The sequence below is a fragment of the Oncorhynchus clarkii genome, chromosome 31 (assembly GCF_045791955.1).
Source record: "Oncorhynchus clarkii lewisi isolate Uvic-CL-2024 chromosome 31, UVic_Ocla_1.0, whole genome shotgun sequence".
NCBI classification, from domain to species: domain Eukaryota; kingdom Metazoa; phylum Chordata; class Actinopteri; order Salmoniformes; family Salmonidae; genus Oncorhynchus; species Oncorhynchus clarkii.
The window spans coordinates 35,830,061-35,849,318 of record NC_092177.1 but is presented as its reverse complement, the minus strand read 5'-3'; positions in this window follow the sequence as shown (position 1 = coordinate 35,849,318).

Below are 19,258 nucleotides of genomic sequence, written 5' to 3'. Positions count from 1 at the left end.
CTGTACTCCCTGTTCATCCACGACTGCATGGCCAGGCACGACTCCAACACCATGATTAAGTTTGCTGACGACACAACAGACCTGATCACCGACAATGACGAGACAGCCTATAGGGAGGAGGTCAGAGACCTGGCCGGGTGGTGCCAACCTACCCCTCAACGTACCCAAGACTAAGGAGATGATTGTGGACTACAGGAAAAGGAGCACTGAGCTCGTCCCCATTCTCAATGACGGGGCTGTAATGGAGCAGGTTGAGAGCTTCAAATTCCTTGGTGTCCACATCGACAGCAAACTAGATTGGTCCAAACACACCAAGACAGTCGTGAAGAGGGCACGACAAAGCCTATTCCCCCTCGGGACACCTAAAAGATTTGGCATGGGTCCTGAGATCCTCAAAAGGTTCTACAGCTGCAACATCGAGAGCAACCTGACCGGTTGCATCACTGCCTGATACAGCAATTTCTGGGCCTCCGACCGCAAGGCACTTCAGAGGGTAGTGCGTACGGCCCAGTACATCGCTAAGTTGCCTGCCATCCAGGACCTCTACACCAGGCGGTGTCAGAGGAAGGCCCTAAAGATTGTCAAAGACTCCAGCCACCCCAGTCATAGACTGTTCTCTCTACTACCGCATGGCAAGCGGTACCGGAGTGCCACGTCTAGGACAAAAAGGTCTTTCAACAGTTTTTACCCCGAAGCCGGGCTATCTGCATTGTGTCCCACCACCCGCCAACCCCTCTTTTTACGCTTTGGCTACTCTCTGTTTATCATATATGCATAGTCACTTTAACGATACCTACATGTACATACTACCTCAATAAGCCTGACTAACAGCTGTCTGTATATAGCCTTGCTACTCTTATTTTCAAATGTCTTTTTACTGTTGTTTTATTTCTCTACATACCTACACACACACACACACACACACACACACACACACACACACACACACACACAATACTTTTTTTCCCACACCATTGGTTAGAGCCTGTAAGTAAGCATTTCACTGTATTCACCTGTTGTATTCGGAGCACGTGACAAATAAACTTGGATTTGATTTGATTTGAGATATCTGCAAATTTGTTCCATAAAGATTATTTTTATATCCAAAATTCCTCTGTTTGTTTGTCGAAATGGGAAGCCAATTCTAGATTTAATTTTGGATTGGAGATGCTTAATGTGAGTCTGGAAGTAGAGATTACAGTCTAACCAGACACCTAGGTATTTGTAGTTGTCCACAGATTCGAGGTCAGAACCATCCAGAGTAGTGATGCTGGATGAGCAGGCAGGTGCGGGCAGCAATTGGTTGAAGAGCTTGCATTTAGTTTAGCTTATATTTAAGAGCAGTTGGAGGCCACAGAAGGAGAGTTGTATGGCATTGTAGCTCGTCAGAAGGTCAGTTAACACAGTGTCCAAAGAAGGGCCAGAAGTATACAGAATGAGGTCGTCTGCGTAGAGGTGGATCAGAGAATCACCAGCAGCAAGAGCGACATCATTGATGTATACAGAGAAAAGAGTCGGCCTGAGAATTCAACCCTGTGGCCCCCCCCCCAGAGATAATTGAGGTAATATGTACATGTAGGTAGGGGTAAAAGAGCAAAGCAGAAGGCACCATTTTCTTGTTTATAAAATGTATGGATAGCCAGGGGCACACTCCAACACACAGACATTTACAAAAGATGCATTTGTGTTTAGTGAGTCCGCCAGAGGCAATAGGGATGACCACATGTTCTCTTGTTAGTGCATGAATTTGACAGTTTTCTTGTCCTCTTTTAAGCATTCAAAATGTAACGAGTACTTTTGGTTGTCAGGGAAAATGTATGGAGTAAAAAATACAATATTTTCTTTAGGAACGCAGTGGAGTAAAAGTAAAAGTTGTCAAAAATATAAATAGTAAAGTACAGATACCCCCCAAAAACACTTAAGTAGTACTTTAAACCACTGCTTTCTGCACAGTGCATTGTCATGCTGAAACAGGAAAGGGCCTTCCCCAAACTGTTGCCACAATGTTGGAAGCACAGAATCATCTAGAATGTCATTGTTTGCTGTAGCGTTAAGATTTTCCTTACCAGATTCGTCCTGTCGGACTGCCAGATGGTGATTCATCACTGCTCCAGAGTCCAATGGCAGCAAGCTTTACACCACTCCAGCCGACGCTGCGTTGCGCATGGTGATCTTGGGTTGTGTGCGGTTGCTCGGCCACGGAAACCCATTTCATTAAGCTCCCGACAAACATTTATTGTGCTGACTTTGCTTCCAGAGGAAGTTTGGAAATAAGTAGTGACCGAGGCCAGATTATTTTTTACGCGCTACGCAATTCAGCGCTTGGTGGTCCCATTCTGTGAGCTTGTGTACCACTTCACAGCTGAGTCGTTGTTGTTGTTGCTCCTAGACATTTCCACTTTACAATAACATTACTTAGATTTGACCGTGGTAGCTCTAGCAGAGAAGAAATTTGACGAACTGACTTGTTGGAAAGGTGACATCCTTTGACTGTGCTACATTGAAAGTCAATGAGCTCTTCAGTAAGGCCATTCTACTGCCAATGTCTGTCTATCGATATTGCATGGCTGTGTGCTCTTTTGTTTTCACGTGTCATTAATGGGTGTGGCTGAAATAGCCGAATCCACTAATTTGAATGGGTGTCCACATACTTTTATATACAGTGCATTGAGAAAGTATTCAGACCCCTTGACTTTTTCCATATTTTTGTTACATTACAGCCTTATTTTAAAATTATTTTATTTTTTTCCCTCATCAATCTCCACACAATACACCATAATGACAGAGCTAAAACATGTTTTTAAACATTTTAGCAAATGTATTGAAATACCTTAAATAAGTATTCAGACACTTTACTAATGATACTCAGAATTGAGATCAGGTGCATCCTGTTTCCATTGATCATCCTTGAGATTTTTACAACTTATTTGATGTCCACTTGTGATAAATTCAATTGATTGGGCATGATATGTAAAGGCACACCTGTATATACAAGGTCCCACAGTTGACAGTGCGTGTCAGAACAAAAACAAAGCCATGAGGTCGAAGGAATTGCCCGTTGATCCCCGAGAGAGGATTGTGTCGAGGCACAGATCTGGGGAAGGGTACAAAAACATTTCTGCAGCACTGAAGGTCCAAGAAGGGGATGAAGGGCATTGATCAGGGAGGTGACTGTATTTATGTGTATGTGAATAACTCACGTCGGAGAGTTTGGTAAAGATCTATCATAATCCTTTACTCAGGTATAACATGTTACAGGTCACAACATACTAATCGGACACTCATAATGCACCTGTTTATTCAGCCTAGATTGGTGCCCCGCTAGTGCCATCTCTGGGTTGTCATTATGCCCATCATCTTAACATCTTCCTTTTCATTTATAATTAGCTCGAGCACTTCATACCATTTTAACACCACAGTGAAAATACCTATTTATATTATCAAACCCCCTTTTTTATGAGATGACAAAAATCATTGTCCATCTCTTAAGGGACATGTTAAGGTCTGATGTTAGGCCTTGTCCTAGTGTGTCGCACTGCTAGCATATGATCTTGGGCTCCTCTGGGATCCTCAGGTCCTCTCCTGGCACCCCTGTGATGGTGGGAGCCTCAGGGCTTCTCATTCCTCTTCCACAGCCTCCTGAAATTGTGGAGGCACTGTCAGCAGAGAACTGCCCTGGTGGGGTCTTCCAAATCTCCTCATTATGTGTCCTGCCCACACCATCCAGAGGATATTCACAATCTTTCCATGTGGCCCTCCTGTGACCTATGCTCTCCTGAACTGGGCGCATCCTTCAATGTTCCTTCAATTCTCTCATCCTTACTTCCACTTCATATGACCTTGCACTGGAGTGCCCTATGCATGTGCCAAGACTCCATGTGGCATCCCTGGCGTGAGGTGACAGGAGCACTTTGACAGCTTGGCCTTGTTTTATGACAGGCAGATTTTTTGCATGCTGGTCAAAGTAATGTTTTGACTTGTCCTGCCGTGCACATTTGTGTACCAATAACCTTTGGTGCGAGGAGCTTGGGAGTTGTTGGCAACAGAGCAGGTGCGTCTAGACATTAAGCCCTGTACAGGACTGCTGCCGAAGCCCTCTGTGGGAGTAATTCTCCATGTCAAAATGGCTTGCCACACATACCCCACCAAGGCAGTTCTCTCTTCAATGCTAGGCAGACTCTTATTTTGCCCGTTTTTTCCACCACAACCATGTTGCTTATCCACTTAGTAGGTTTGGTGACCTTCGTAATGACACCCTGTTCCTCCATTGAATCAACAGTATATTTTCCTTCAGTGGAATGGGGATTCGGCGGGGAAGCTGTTGATCTGGTCTAACAGACTCATCCACCACCAGGTGGCGCTCACCTGGCAGAGCCCCCATCCCTTCAAAAATGTCCTCAAATTGTTTCAGTATTGCCTCTGAGGTGTTCAAGTCTGATGGGACCTTTTTGTATTACTTTAGTGCTGACATGATTAACGACATGTTGGTGGTTGAGATGTAGTACTTAAGCTTTTTCACACGTTTCTGCTGAAAGGAGAGGCTTTTGCAAGGTTTTCACCACTTGGAACTTTAGCACTTATGTTTCCCCAATCATGATTGGCTTGTAGTTCTGGTGTAATACTGGGCCATCGTACAGCCTTTGCCTTGCTTGGTTGTGGCTTTGCATCTCCATCCTGCATTACTTGCATAACGTTTCTGTAGCTGAATATATTGACAGTTGAGCCACTGTCTAACTGGCATTTGCTAGTGCAGCTTGGATCGTAATCACAGTTATCACATGTCAGTGGGGCAGGCTTTAAGTTTGTAAACTATTTATCTTTGCCACTTTGAACAGAATTAACATCTGTCATGTATAGCATGTCCACTTCTTCAGTTTGATCCCCGGTGCATCCTGTTCTAGCAGATTGGCAGGCTTACTTTGTCTCTGTTTGCACACTTGAGCAAAAACGTTTATTTTTTCCAAAGAATTTGCATATGACCCCATATGCTGGGCATTTGGCTCCGCAGTACATGCACCCTTCTTTAGTATTTTTCCGCCTTAGTTCACTGTCCGATCGATGAATTATGTTTCCATTTTCTATCGACATGGTCTCTGTATTTGTTCTGAGTGGCATAATTGACAGATTCTGCCTGTTCAGGGACAGTGTTCATCTTTTTTAATTGGATCTGTGTCTGTTTGCTTGTTCTGCATATATCTATAGTTTAAGTCAGCGTAAGTTGTTGTTCGCTCGGCATACTTGCTCTTACTCTGTTATCTTTACAGCCAATCACAAGTCTGTCTCTGATCATTGTGTCTCTCTTTGACCTAAAATCACAATTGATACAATTGACACAATTGACGTAACCTCACAACATATTGACCAGACGTCTCTGTTTGAGTTTGTTCACGTGTAAAAAAAAATGAATCTTTCATAAATCAGATTATGGGTGGGTTCAAAATGTCTTTGTAAAAGGTCAAGGATTTTCTTAGAATTTTTTTCTATCCTCTTCCCCAGATCTAGGGGACGCTGAAGCATATGGCAGTCTCTTCCCAAAACACAAAGCAGTGTTGCCAGTCTCACATGCAGGTCTTTTTTTCATCTAAGCCCGTAGTGATTTCATAATTCTCCCACTGATCACGTAAAAATAACCCGTTTTGATACAAATCGCCTTTCATGTCCATGGCACTAGGCACCGAAATTTGACTGAGAGACATTGCAGGCTTTTCGTCCTCGCTCATTTGTTCCACTTATTTGCATTTATCCGACAGTGATTACATACCTTATCCTCTTTTCCGCAATGCATGACTTTGGGTTAATTTCTCTGACACCATGTTTTTATGTGAATGTAAATAACTCACGCTGGAGGGTTGGCGTTATGCCCTTTCACTTAACATTGGCAAAGAACCCAATGGTCACTCTGACAGAGCTCCAGAGTTCCTCTGTGGAGATGTGAGAACTTTCCAGAAGGACAACCATCTCTGCAGCACTCTACCAAATCAGGTCTTTATGGTAGAGTGGCCAGACGGAAACCACTCCTCAGAAAAAGGCACATGACAGCCTACTCGGGGTTTGCCAAAAAGCACCTAAAGACTCTCAGACCATGAGAAACAAGACACTCTGGTCTGATGAAACCAAGATTGTACTCTTTGGCCTGAATGCCAAGCGTCACATCTGGAGGAAACCTGGCACCATCTCTACGGATAAGGATGGTGGTGGGAGCATCATGCTGTGGGGATGTTTTTCAGCGACAGGGCCTGGGAGATTAATCAAGATCGAGGGATAGATTAACGGAGCAAACAACAGAGAGATCCTTGATGAAAACCTGCTCCAGAGCACTCAGGATGTCAGACTGGGCTGAAGGTTCACCTTCCAACAGGACAACGACCCTACGCACACAGCCAAAACAATGCAGGAGTGGCTTTAGGACAAGTCACTGAATATCCTTGAGTGGCCCAGCCAGAGCCCGGACATGAACCCGAACAAAAATCTCTGGAGTGACCTAAAAATTGCTGAGTATCTGAAGAGAAGAATGGGAGAAAGTCCCCAAATACAGATATACCAAGCTTGTAGCGTCATACCCAAGAAGACTCAAGGCTGTAATCACTGCCAAACGTGCTTCAACAAAGTACTGAGTAAAGGGTCTGAATACTTATGTAAATGTTTTAGTTTTTATATTTAATACGTTTGCAAACATTTCTAAAAACTATTTTGCTTCACCATTATGGGGTATTGTGTGTAGATTGATGAGGAAAACAATTTGTTTTATCCATTTTAGAATAAGGCTGGAACGTAACAAAATGTTGAAAAAGTCAAGGGGTCTGAATACTTTCCAAATGCACTGTATAGATAGTGTATATAAACATTTTATAATTGCGTGATATGATAGCATTTTACAGACCTGCTCCCCCTGTCGCCGCAAGATTAATGGTTTTGACCACAAAAATTCTGCTTCCCTACATGCCCCACTGATTGTTGTAACATTAGCCCATTAAATAAAATGTAAAGAACTAGATAGATACATGTCATTTGCAGTGTGCATGATTGTGAGCAAAGTCATTGTAGCTTATCATTTCACTTCCCCTGTGAAAACCATGTTCACGGGCTGACTTGACTTTTCTGTACTGATTAACCTTAGCTAAGGTCATCATCAATCTCTTGGCCCGAGGGGAGCGCTACTTATGACTCCACTGACCAGGCATGATGGAAGAGGCCTAACATGGAAGGAGAAATCATGCATTACAGCCCTGTCATAGTTGGCACCAGCTGGCGTCAACGTCTTTCTCTAGATACAATTCAGCCAAATTCCATAGACGTGTTTCCTAAAGTGCAGTAAAGTTGCATCAAATCCACACAAGTGTCAAACTCATTCCATGGAGGGCCGAGTGTCTGCAAGTTTTCGCTCCGCCTTATACTTGATTGATGAATTAATTGATGAGTTGTCTAGGGCTTAATAGAAAGGGAGAACCAAAAACCTGCAAACACCAGGCCCTCTATGGTATGAATTCTACACCACTGTCCTATGGGGACAGCCTCAGAACCCTTTTGGAACATTTTTTTCTGAAAGTGTAGGTGTTGTGGTTGTGTCATTAAGTGAATGTGATAATCTATGCGGCTGTGACTCATAACCTTCTAGCATTTGCATTTCCTTGTCATGATTTAACCCAAGGTGTTTAGCATTGAGGTTGATAAAAGGATATATTTTTTCAGAAAATCAAACAATAATATACCAGCTTTTGTACCACACTTTAAAATATCTCCATACATGTACAAATGAAGAGCAGTCAAATCAATTGTAGGCCATGTCACCCTATAGCAAAAAAAAGCCTTGGATTCAAAGCTGTTTAAAATAGGAGCACATGACCAAGCATGATGGAGGAGCTACAGTCTGTGTTTCCCGCAGACATCTTAGCGGGAAGGCACAGTGCGACTGAGAAACGTCCCTTTATGTTTCATTGTGTCTCAGAGGAAGTAGAGCAGACAGTTATCCAAACAGCTTTTCCATTTAAATCCTCAGCTCAGTCAGTGGTACATGCAGGGAGTCCAGTCAACTCACAGAGCACTGACCTCAGTCAGCAGGGCAACTAGTGGGAAGGTTGTCTGAAAAAGGACACTCCTCACAATGTTTAGGATGTGTCATCATAACCCTCTTACCCCATGTTCATAACCAAATGGGAAGGTGGTATTTACCACATACAAAATCCACTTGAACGACCTGCAAACCGGTAATTACTTGTGGGAAACTTGTCTATCAACCCTGAGCTCTGACTTCTTCCACAAGCTGACCTCTGGTTTAAGCTACTAAGGAATAACAGCTTTTTATCAGTCGCATGTAACAACAAAGCATCATTTATAAAAAGCAATCCATTAATGTGGTTTTTGAACACTATCTTTTGTTTACAAGCACGATAGCTGTACTTTTAGTTTATGGTTCATGCAACTTGTTGGCCATTAGCCAATCACTTTCTGAACAAGTTCAAACCACATGGATGCATCCAACTTGTATTTACAGCTTCACAATTGGTAATTACCACCTTCCCACTTGGATATAAACGCCGATTTAGCCCTACAGAGCTCGCTGTCATGTACAGTTAACAGTAACACTCCATTTTAGGGCATACCAGTGAGGAAGTGTTCAAGATGAGTCATGGTGTTTTAGCAGTGCGTGTCATATTTTGGAAGGTATATCCTTAATCGGTTGATGGTCCTGATTAGGAAGTCATTGTTTACTTCGCCGAGCTGTGCCCAAGAAATAATTAAATCCTGTTGTTTTATGTTTCCGCCCTCCCCAGATCAAAATCAAACATGGATGTCAATGCTTGGTTGCACACGCTCCATTCTACTTCCTGTCAGTGCATCACGGCCCCTGTAATGTAAGGCTGATTATCTAAGACAAACAGATGTGAAACACAGACAGGTGTGAGCGCAAAGTGAGATACAACATGGGATCCATGTTTGGTTTTGATTTGGATGGGGGCGAAATATTTAGATTAGATCTTAGCCCCCTAGATTAGATCTTACGATGTATCTTTATTAGTCAAGGTTTTCCTAGAGACTCTTAGTAAAGTGGCTCTTAATGAAAAAAAAAATTGCACATCTACTTGTAGATCAGCCAAAGTGTATTGTTAGGCTTATTTTATGCCTTACCTCACAAGATACCATTTATCACAATTTATAAGTGTTTTGTGTGAATGGACATGATCATACGATGATAAAATGTTTAATTTGGGTAATGTATAGGATCTAATGTAATATTTGAAATATGTATTTGTAATATTTTGTCAAGCTTAGTTTTATCCAAAAATACCTGGAAATACTTGGAACGCGCCTCATGACACTCACCTGGACTCCATCACCTCCTTGATAACCTTGCCTATTTATATCACTCCCTTTGGTTCCTTCTCCAGGCGTTATTGTTTCTGTTTCAGTTTCACGTCTGTGCGTTGTTTCGTATTTCTTGGTTTGTATTCTGTTCAATTTCTATATTAAATATTCACTCCCTGAACTTGCTTCCCGACTCCTAGCGCACACGTTACAAACAGGCTCCCACGAGAGGAGATGCTAGACCTTGTGTCTCCCTCAATCAGCCGACCAATCCGCTGCAACTTTGCGCTGAGTATTGAGGTACCAGGCTCTTTTACACAGTGGGGAGTTTCCTCCAGATCCTTGGGGATGGACACTGCCACAGCAACGCATCTGTATCCAGGTGTGCCTACGCAATGACTTTTGATCTTCTGTGCCATGCCCCTCAATATTTTCGATGTAGGATATGTACCCCAAAAATTGGGCTGTGGGGTTAAAATATATTGGTGTTTTATATACTGTACATTATCAGAAAGCCAAAATATAGGAAGGATTTAAAAACCTTTTTTTTTAAACGTGTGCCGTATAGGGTTAGTTACTGTATATTTGTGGGCTTAAAGGAAACAGACAGATACAGAGCAGTTATGCTGTGTGCTAAAGCACTCTGGAGGAAAGAATACAACCGGGGTTCAAATCAATTAGCATTACCTGATAAATGGTTGGTTTGTACATTTAGTGTTATTTTTATTCATAAAAACTAGTCTGTGGAATGTATAGGCCTAGCCTACATTTCACATGCTTATGTCGCAAGCGGCATCAATTTCAGCACCAGGGAACTGGACAGCTCCCTCAACGGGATCAAGTGAAAAACTGAACATGGCCCGAACGACACTCTTAGCTCTCACACTTAAAGGTTCACTTGTTTCACTTGGCTCATAAATAACTACGCATTTGGTGTGGTCATCGAAGTAATAATACATTACATTGCAACTGGGAAACGAGACCCTGATCAGTTTGTGGTTTATGCAAGTTTGTAACAATATTAGGCAATGTGCCATGATCACAGATGGTTGTTTAAAACTGCACTAATTCTGAATGACTTCTGAGGTCCACTCAGAGATAGTGTGATATGTCAGAGCGGACGGTTTGGTAATAATGCACTCTTCACACCCTCTCCCTCTTATCTCTCCATTGGGATGACATAAGACCCAAGGATGAGAGCTTTGAAATGGAACCCCTCAGGAAAGGGAAAGCAGCTCTATCTACATCCATAGAATCAACATGCATATAAACAAACAAACATACATATAGAGCACTCCTTACACCTCCCAGTAAAAAGATGTAAAAGTCAAAAAAAGTGAGGGGGAATAGTGAATTGTACAGTACTGAGTCAGTCCTGTACAATTCACTGTTCCCCCTCACTTTCCCCCTCACCTCATGACTTTGACAGCTTTTCACAGGGAGGTGTAAGGGTGCTCTGTATGTTTGCTTGTTTACCAACACGTTCAACCTTGGTTGATTCCATGGATGTAGATTACGTTGCTTTCCCTTTCATGAAGGGTTCCATTTCAAGGCTCTCTTCCTGAGGGTAGCAAAGTCATTGCTGGGCTATGGTTACATAAATGTATCACAGTATGTCCTTCATTTTGTTTCCAGGAATGGGTTTATTTAATATCCCCCACAATAAATACGCATTGATTGAAGCTCAATGTTACATTTAAATCTCCCTACCATCATATCTAAGCTAATATGACACCAATCTTGATGAATATTCACAAATCAACTTGATTGGAGGTGCACAACACACTCCCCACCTCTTCTCATCTGTTACCGAGAACCACATATCGGATTTTTAACAAGGTTGTTAGCATTAGGAAAAAAATAAAATTTATTGCCCAGAATTAGCTCAATATCTAGGCATTGGATAAGAATGAGACTACAGCGTCCATGAAGTGATCATTAGACTCGCCACTTTTCAGACTGTATAAGTTTGTAGGGGCAACAGTTTTGATTAAATATATAATTTAATTCCTCTCACCTGCACATTTCCAGACGTTAAGAAACAACGATGTGCTTGCTACCTTTTGTAGCATTTCTGACAATGCTAACATCTTTTCAGACAAATCTCAGAGTTCTATTTAACCCGGGTCAGCAACTCGGTTGCTCAGCAACAACACAGCTGATGTTAGCTTGCTTGTCCAAAGTCCAGCAGATAGCATTTGTAGCTATCTAGCTAACACCGGTCAGCTGAACGCTAGCTAGCTAGCTAATGAAAAGGCAAAGAAAGGTAGCTAGCTATATTTGTTTATGGAAAGTTTTTTACACAAATAACTTCAGCCATTAGCTAGCTAGCTAGCTAGAGCAGTACAGTTGACCTTGACACCGAAGGAAGCTAATGATAGCTGGTTCCTGTGCAAATGTCAGTCCTACATTTTTCCACAAAGCATAGCTAGCTAGCTATGGTTCAATTCAAAACCAGAGCAAATTTTCAGGGTGCTACCTTACAATGCATGCAATAGGCTTTTGCAACACTAGCTAGCTAGCTACTCCATATTCCAAGCTACAGTAAGAGCTATCAATATTTCGCTGTCAGACACAACTCAAAATGCTGAGAAACCAAAATGCTAGCTAACTTAACAGTGCCTCTGGCTCTATTGTGCACTGACTGCAGTGTGCAAATGCATGCTTGCTAGCATCAGAAAAACTCATCAGTTAAACAGTCCTAATATTCTACATTCCAGCATGCTTATTCGCCTGTCTTCTTGACATTTTAAGCCAAATGTGTGCTGATCAACAGTGCCACACTAACAACTCTGCCATATGTTGGAAATTTGTCAGCAACTCTGCCGTTCACAACTGTCTGAGGCTAGCCACACAATAAGGATTAGCACTATAGTGGAATTTGCAGTTCACCTTAAAAATAAGTCCCCCATTGAAAGGGATTAAAACTGATACAAATAGTGGAATCATGCCATATTTGGACTAGATAATGTTAAACAAGGTCGGGATGTTATATAAATTCAACAAAAGACAATACAAATCAGTTGAAATCGCACTGTGGATGTAATTTACTTTATAATTGCATTGGGGACATACTTATGATGTACAACCTGACCTATGGATTGTGCTCCAATGAAATTGAGTATCAGTCTACTGAGTGACACTCACAGAAAACACCTGTGTAGAGTTTACACAAGTATTAGTGTCTTAACTCTTATTGTGGTCCTCCTCTTCCCTTCTTGAACGGGGCTCTGTTATTTCATCGCCTCCAACGCATTCAAAGGACCACAGCCATTTGAGACGGAAAAGCCTTATACATACTGACCAACTATGGTTTGCATAGCTTGCTTAAGGAACCAATCATGCAGGATAGGTAGTTGGAGTTTGTTGTACCCAGTGGTGATGAGTATACCGGTAGCTAGACCATAGACTGCTGGTTATGTATCTTGTTATTTCTATTTGAAAAGTTGTATTCATAAATACAGTGCTTGATAAACAAGTAGGCTAATTCCACAGCCAAGCAGATACAACTAGTAGAGTCATTTTGGTTGTGAAATGCATTAGTAAAAAGCTTTGTCCTAGGTTTAGAATAAAATTAAATTTACCACTTGGCTGTCTATTATATCACCCTGTCACAGGACTTCCCAGTCAACACCACCTTATAAGTTTGAGAGATGTCCAGTTTGCAGCCAAACACAGCATAGAGAAGACCCGCAAGGGGCCTGTCATGCCAAACAGTGTCCCCTGGCCTAATAGTGTCCCCCTCTGCGTCACAATAGAATTCGATAAACTATTAGCGCCCGTTGCTATATCAACGGTGTGATGACCTAATGATTAGAATTTTGGAGATCGTTACAGCCTAATGACGTTCTTTTCATCATCGCTATGCAAACAAGGCTGATTTCCATGACAATTTTGCTGTTTAAACAAGTTGTTTAGCTAATAAAATGAAAACATTAACTCAAACTATTTTTGGGTACCGTGTTAACATTACAACATGAAATCCATTTAACATTGCTACATTACAGAAAAGGCAAAGAAAACGTGTAATCTGCTTGACACATTAACGTTGCTTACCTTACAGATCACATCAGCTAATTTCCGCTCCATTCATATGCACATCCGTTTGATTCATAAACTGGCTTGTCTGGTTGTCATGTTTTTATTTTGCCCTTCCCTTATCTACACTGAAATAATATAATTTCAGTAGTCCTCTATTATGATAATAAAACATATATCTTGCATAGCTCATTAGTACACCCTTGTGGTTGAATATATATTGTAGCGGTTTCAGGGTTTTGGGGGGGTGGACGGTATGTGCCTGCGAGGTTTCTGTGTTTTCTACCTGCTAGGACCACAGACAGCAATGAGAAGTATTCTGCAGAGGCAGGACCATGGACAGCTCAGGGGAAAACTTCTAGAGGGCAGCAGAATAGTCACACCTGTCTCCAGTTGTAATTAGAGCCAAACTGCAGACAGGTGAAATTAACCGAGCCCTGGGTTTTCTTTCTTGGTCTTTCCTTTGACCCCGGTAGGAGTAGGAGAGCATACATTGGAGAAGGATGTTAACCGGAAGAAAGGAACTGATGATTTCAACAAGGTTTCAACCCACAAAGACCAAGATTGGAGGACCTTCCACTGGTGACGATGTATTTACTCTGTTTTGAGTTGTGTATGTCAGGAACACTGGTGGTGTGTGTGGAAACCCTGCCTCACAAAGATCTTAGCACCGAAACCACCACAATATGTATCTATTGTAGGTCCTAGGATACAGCAATGAATAATGTGGAACAAATAAATACCAGCAAAGGATACCTTACAACACTTTGTGAAACAGCTGTGAAAACCAACCTCAGCAAGAGGATGTAGACAATTCTATTTCACTGCATAAACACTTGCTCAGTCCACGCAAAACTTTTACTTCAGAATTGCTCTCCAAGGATGGTGTTTTTGATGGTGACAACCTTCTGACTAAACTGTAAAGAACACTTTATTTACCATGTATTTGTCTTTATAGAAGTACATATTGTTAAATAGGAATAAATACTGTAAGCTATTTTTAGATTGATGTTGCTAGCTACTGTAATATTACCTCAGCCTGCCTAGCCAGCTACAGTAACTGGCTTGCTCGCCAGTTAGCCGGACAGTTTTATTTAGCTAATGCTAGTTAGCTAGAAAGCTACTGTAACTGTTATTGCAGATTTCTGTTTGTATGTAGCTTGCACTTCAATGGCATCCCTCAAGGAGATTTTGTTTTCTCTTTCCAACCAGGCAAAGCACTATGAAAACACCACTGATCTCGACAAGAGGCACAACATTCAGAGAAATTCACAATACAGGTTAACGCTAAGCAGCGTTAAACTTCAATTAGATAGCTGGACAGATTTAGCTATGTACAACCATTTTCCAACTAACGTTAGCTAGTTGCTAGTTATGCATAGTTCAGTGAAGGATGGATCATAATGTCTGGACTGGCATAAATGGAACGGTATCAAACACGGGATTTCCATGTGGTTGATGCCAATCAATTGACTCCATTCCAGACATTATTAGGAGCCGTCCTCCCTTCAGCAGCCTTCACTGATATAGTTATGTCTGTCATTGAGGAGTCTAGCTATAAGTTAAACCTGATCAATCAACTGGATAGGTGTAAGCAATTATGGCAATTCCAAATGCTAGATAGACACAGAGTGGGGGGAGGATGAAAGTGAGGGAGAGAGGTGGAAGACAGACAGATGGAGAGAAACAGAAAGAGAGAGACAACAGCGCAAAAACTTAGACTTGAGTATTTCAACAACTCTCCTCTTCCAAATTGTTAGGCAATCATATCTACCTACGGCCAGCCGCACAGGAGGATGGCCAGCCACACAGGAGTGTGATTTTTACTAAGGAGGAGAAGGAGGCCATGCTGACCGAGATGCATGCTGGCCATTTCGGAGTGAAGCGCATGATTGCCAAAATAAACCTTTACTTCTTCTGACGTGGAATTGTCAAGGAGGTGGACAGCTGGGCAAGTGAAATAACCTTTTTGTTTATCAATCACATTCTATTATATCAGAAATTAGGATTTCAATGAATGTCATAACACACAATGTTTACATTTGTCACGTTTTGCTTAAAGGTCAGTACCCAGTATAGCCTTCCAGAAGTTTGAGGCCATTGAGTTGAAGGCCATCAAAGTTGATTCACCATGGCACTTGATTGGTAAGTGTCCCAATACAAATTTTGCCGTGATAAGTTATTTTGTGTAATGGTTTCTTTTTGACCACAGCTCAAAAAGAAATCCTGACGGAGACCGATCACTTTACCAAGTGGTTGGAGGCTATGCCCATTAAGGTCAGTAAAGGAAGAGTACAGGCTCAACTCTAAATTCCCTTCTGTAACCCATTAAAAAGGGTGCTTGGAACCAAAAATGTATTTTCATTTTATGATACCCATCAAGGACGAGACTAGCGAGGCCACCTCTAAGGCGCTGGTGGATATCTTCAACACCCACGGTTCTCCTGAGGTCATCTTGAATGACCGAGGTCATGAATGCTGGAACAAGGTACGGATGTTATAGGTTATATTCCGTCACCAATGGATTGTTTTATTTACAATTGTTTTTTCCATGGTACATGGATGGACCAACCAGACCCTCAAGACTGCCACGGGCAAGTCCCCTTGATCGGTACCAGGAAGGGTGGGAGAACAACCTGAAGGTTATTCTCTTTGCATACAACAGCAGCATCCAGGCTGAGTACGGAAGGTGGTGCAGCTGTTGACTGAGGTAAACAATGCATTTACTGTAGCCTTTCAAAGTTGTGATAGTTGTTTGTCTATTGCTATTTTTGTATAATGTACTTTCAGATCACTGAAAACCCACCTGATGTGGTGGAAGTTGTCGAACCAGATCAGAATGCCTTCAAGGACTACACAGTACCTTCAGGCAGGGACTGAGGATGTGGAGGGTTTTTGACCAGGTAATAATGATTGTCCGCTGTTAATTTATTTTCTGGTCCTCCAAGAGATGTGTTAGAAATGTATTTGTAATGTGAAAAATAATGTATTTAATGATCTATGCATATAAAATGTATTCCTGTCATCAATCAAGGGGAGACTGAACATGGACAAGGTGCAGGAGAAACGGAAGGAAAGGCACCAGAGCAGAATCAAGAAGGGGACCAAGTGCTATGACATTACTTGGTTTGGAAGAAAGACGAAAGGCGAGACCTGGGAAACCTTGCTGCTCTTTCGCTCCTAGCTGGGGTCACCATCTGTTTACAGTGAATATAAAAAATCTCAGATAATAACTATTTGCATACAAAATAACCTGAAGCTTGTTTTAGTTTCCCCTAACACTGATAGTTTTTTATCTTTGTCTTCCTAGTGTTGTCTTCCACCGAGGTAACCATCTTCTACAGTTGGAGCACTTTGAAGCACTGACGGCCTACACTTCAGTGATGCCCAATAGACAAAGTATGTTAAGCTTTGGTTGACATTTGAGAAAGCAAGAAATGGTAGTTAAGCTAAGCTTATAAAAATGTACCTCTCCAAACCATCGACTGTCGGAGCCTCCGAGGAGTTATCCCGTCCATCAGAACCAGTGAGTTTGGATCAGTCGGAGGGGGACCAGCTTGAGGTAGGCTATACCTTCCAAAAGTGTTAAAGTACATATCTCCCATTTATAACAACGCACTAATCCATGCAATTTTCTCACAGTAAAGTGTAACCTGTGTTTGCTTGCTTACGCCTGTCTCCTTCCCTTTAACTCTGCTTCTGTTCCCCATGAGCTTGGGGTACTGCCCAACACCCAGACGTAGATCCACCTGATGTCCTCCATTACCAATCACCCTCCAATTTTTCATGACATCATCTACGGCTACTGTTATCATTATCTGCTAAGAAAGAGCAAGAAAACTATCATACTGGGAACATAATATGTAAGATAAAAAGATTAGCACTGCAAACACTCAGAACAAAGAGAGCAGCATTGCCTGGACTTTGCAGTCTCCCTCTTCAAGTCCCCCTTCTGAGACTGGCTGCCTGTTGAACAAGTGACAGGCAGAACCTCCCACCCACACAGCAACCACCAATATATTCCACACACCAGAATTAGGTATTTTATTCTGATTACCATGTGAGTGCACAACAAATCTGTGAAAATACATTTGACACAACTGTACCAAAAACCATCAGTTTATGTATTAAAATCTTAAATATTGCCAAGTTGGTTTTCACAGCCGTTTCACAAGGTGTTCATTGTTGTAAGGTATCCTTTGATCGTATTTATTTGTTGCACATTAGTCATGGTGGTATCCCAGGACCTACAATAGATACATACTGTTTATATTCAACCACAAGGGTGTATTAATAAACTATGCAAGATAGAAAAAAACGTATCATAGAGGACAACTGAAATGATATTATTTCAGTGTAGGGAAGGGCAGGTTAAATATAAACATGACAGCCAGACAAGCCAGTGAATGAATCAAAAGGATTTGCATTTGAATGGAGTGGAAATTAGCTGGCTTCGTGATCTGTAAGGTAAGTGACTTTAATGTGTAAAGCAGATTACATGGATTTAATGCAATGTTAACAAGGTAACAAATTAGTTTGAATTAATGTTTCCATTTTATTAGCTAAACGAAACTTGTTTAAACAGTGAAATTGTTGTGGATATCGGCCTTGTTTGCGAAGCGATGATGAAAAGAATATCATTTAGGCTTTAATGATCTCCAAATCATTAGGTCATCACACCGTTGAAATAGCAATGGACGCTAATAGTTTGAGTCCCATTTGTGATGTAGAGGGGGACACTATTAGGCCGGGGGACATTATTTGGCATGACAGGGCCTCATCAGTGATGAGGGACCAGGAGCAAATCTATGCTGCTATGCTCATCAATGGGGCTCTGACAAAGACCTCACCTCCAGCCTGATCTCCAACAGCCGTCAATGGGGAGAACAGAATTAAGTAGGTTTAGTCTGACCTGTTCAAACTTCAACATAGTATGTGTTTGTGTGTCACCTATCCCTAACTGCCAATGGTAATTGAACAGTGACTGTGTGTACGTGTTCACAGGTGCATGACGAGCACCCTCCTATCCACATTAAAGGGACAGTAGCGGAGTTGGAAAGTTTCAAGTTCCTCGGTGTACACATCCGCAATGAGATGATTACTAATAATACGGTACAGCACACAAGTTCAGTAGCAGCAAACCCCCTTTTCATTCCATGTGTCACTGCTGAACTCTGCCTCAACTATGTGTATTTCTACAGATGGGCTGGATATTATTTTGCCAAACAGCAGCCCCAGTCTGATAGGAAGGCCATAATTGGGTACGTTTTGACCTATCTGACCTGTTCAAACGTCAACATAGTACCTGTCGGTGTATCAGATATTACCTATCCTAACTACCATTGGTAATAGAACTGTGACTGTGCATGTGTTCACAGAAACCTGTATGGAGCCAGCACACAGAGATGTGCAAGATAAAGTCAAAACTGAAAAACAGGCTTGGTACTGATGTCTCTGAATGGAGTGAGTCCTGGCCCTGGCATTAACATGTTTTACTAGACACAACTTTTACTTGTATGTTCTTTTTTTATTATTGAATTGAACTGTATCAGTCAATATGGGGAGGGAGAAACCCTGTGTATTCTGCTCCAGGATCAGGGAACTCCTGATCTAAATGGGACACCACACAGGAAGGTAGCCCCATTACCACAGGACAAAATCCCAATAGGTACAATATCTTTATTGGCTGGGAATGACAATGAAACGTGAACATTGATAAATTAGCAGAACACTGCTTCAATGGTATTTTGTAAAGGGTTGGTTATCCTTTCTAGGGCAGGCGTTCCGCTAGCGGAACCCCTCGATAACATTCCGCTGAAAAGGCGAAATTCAGAAAAAAAAATTTTAAATATGTAACTTTCACATATTAACAAGTCCAATACAGCAAATGAAAGAAACTTCTTGTTAATCTACCCAT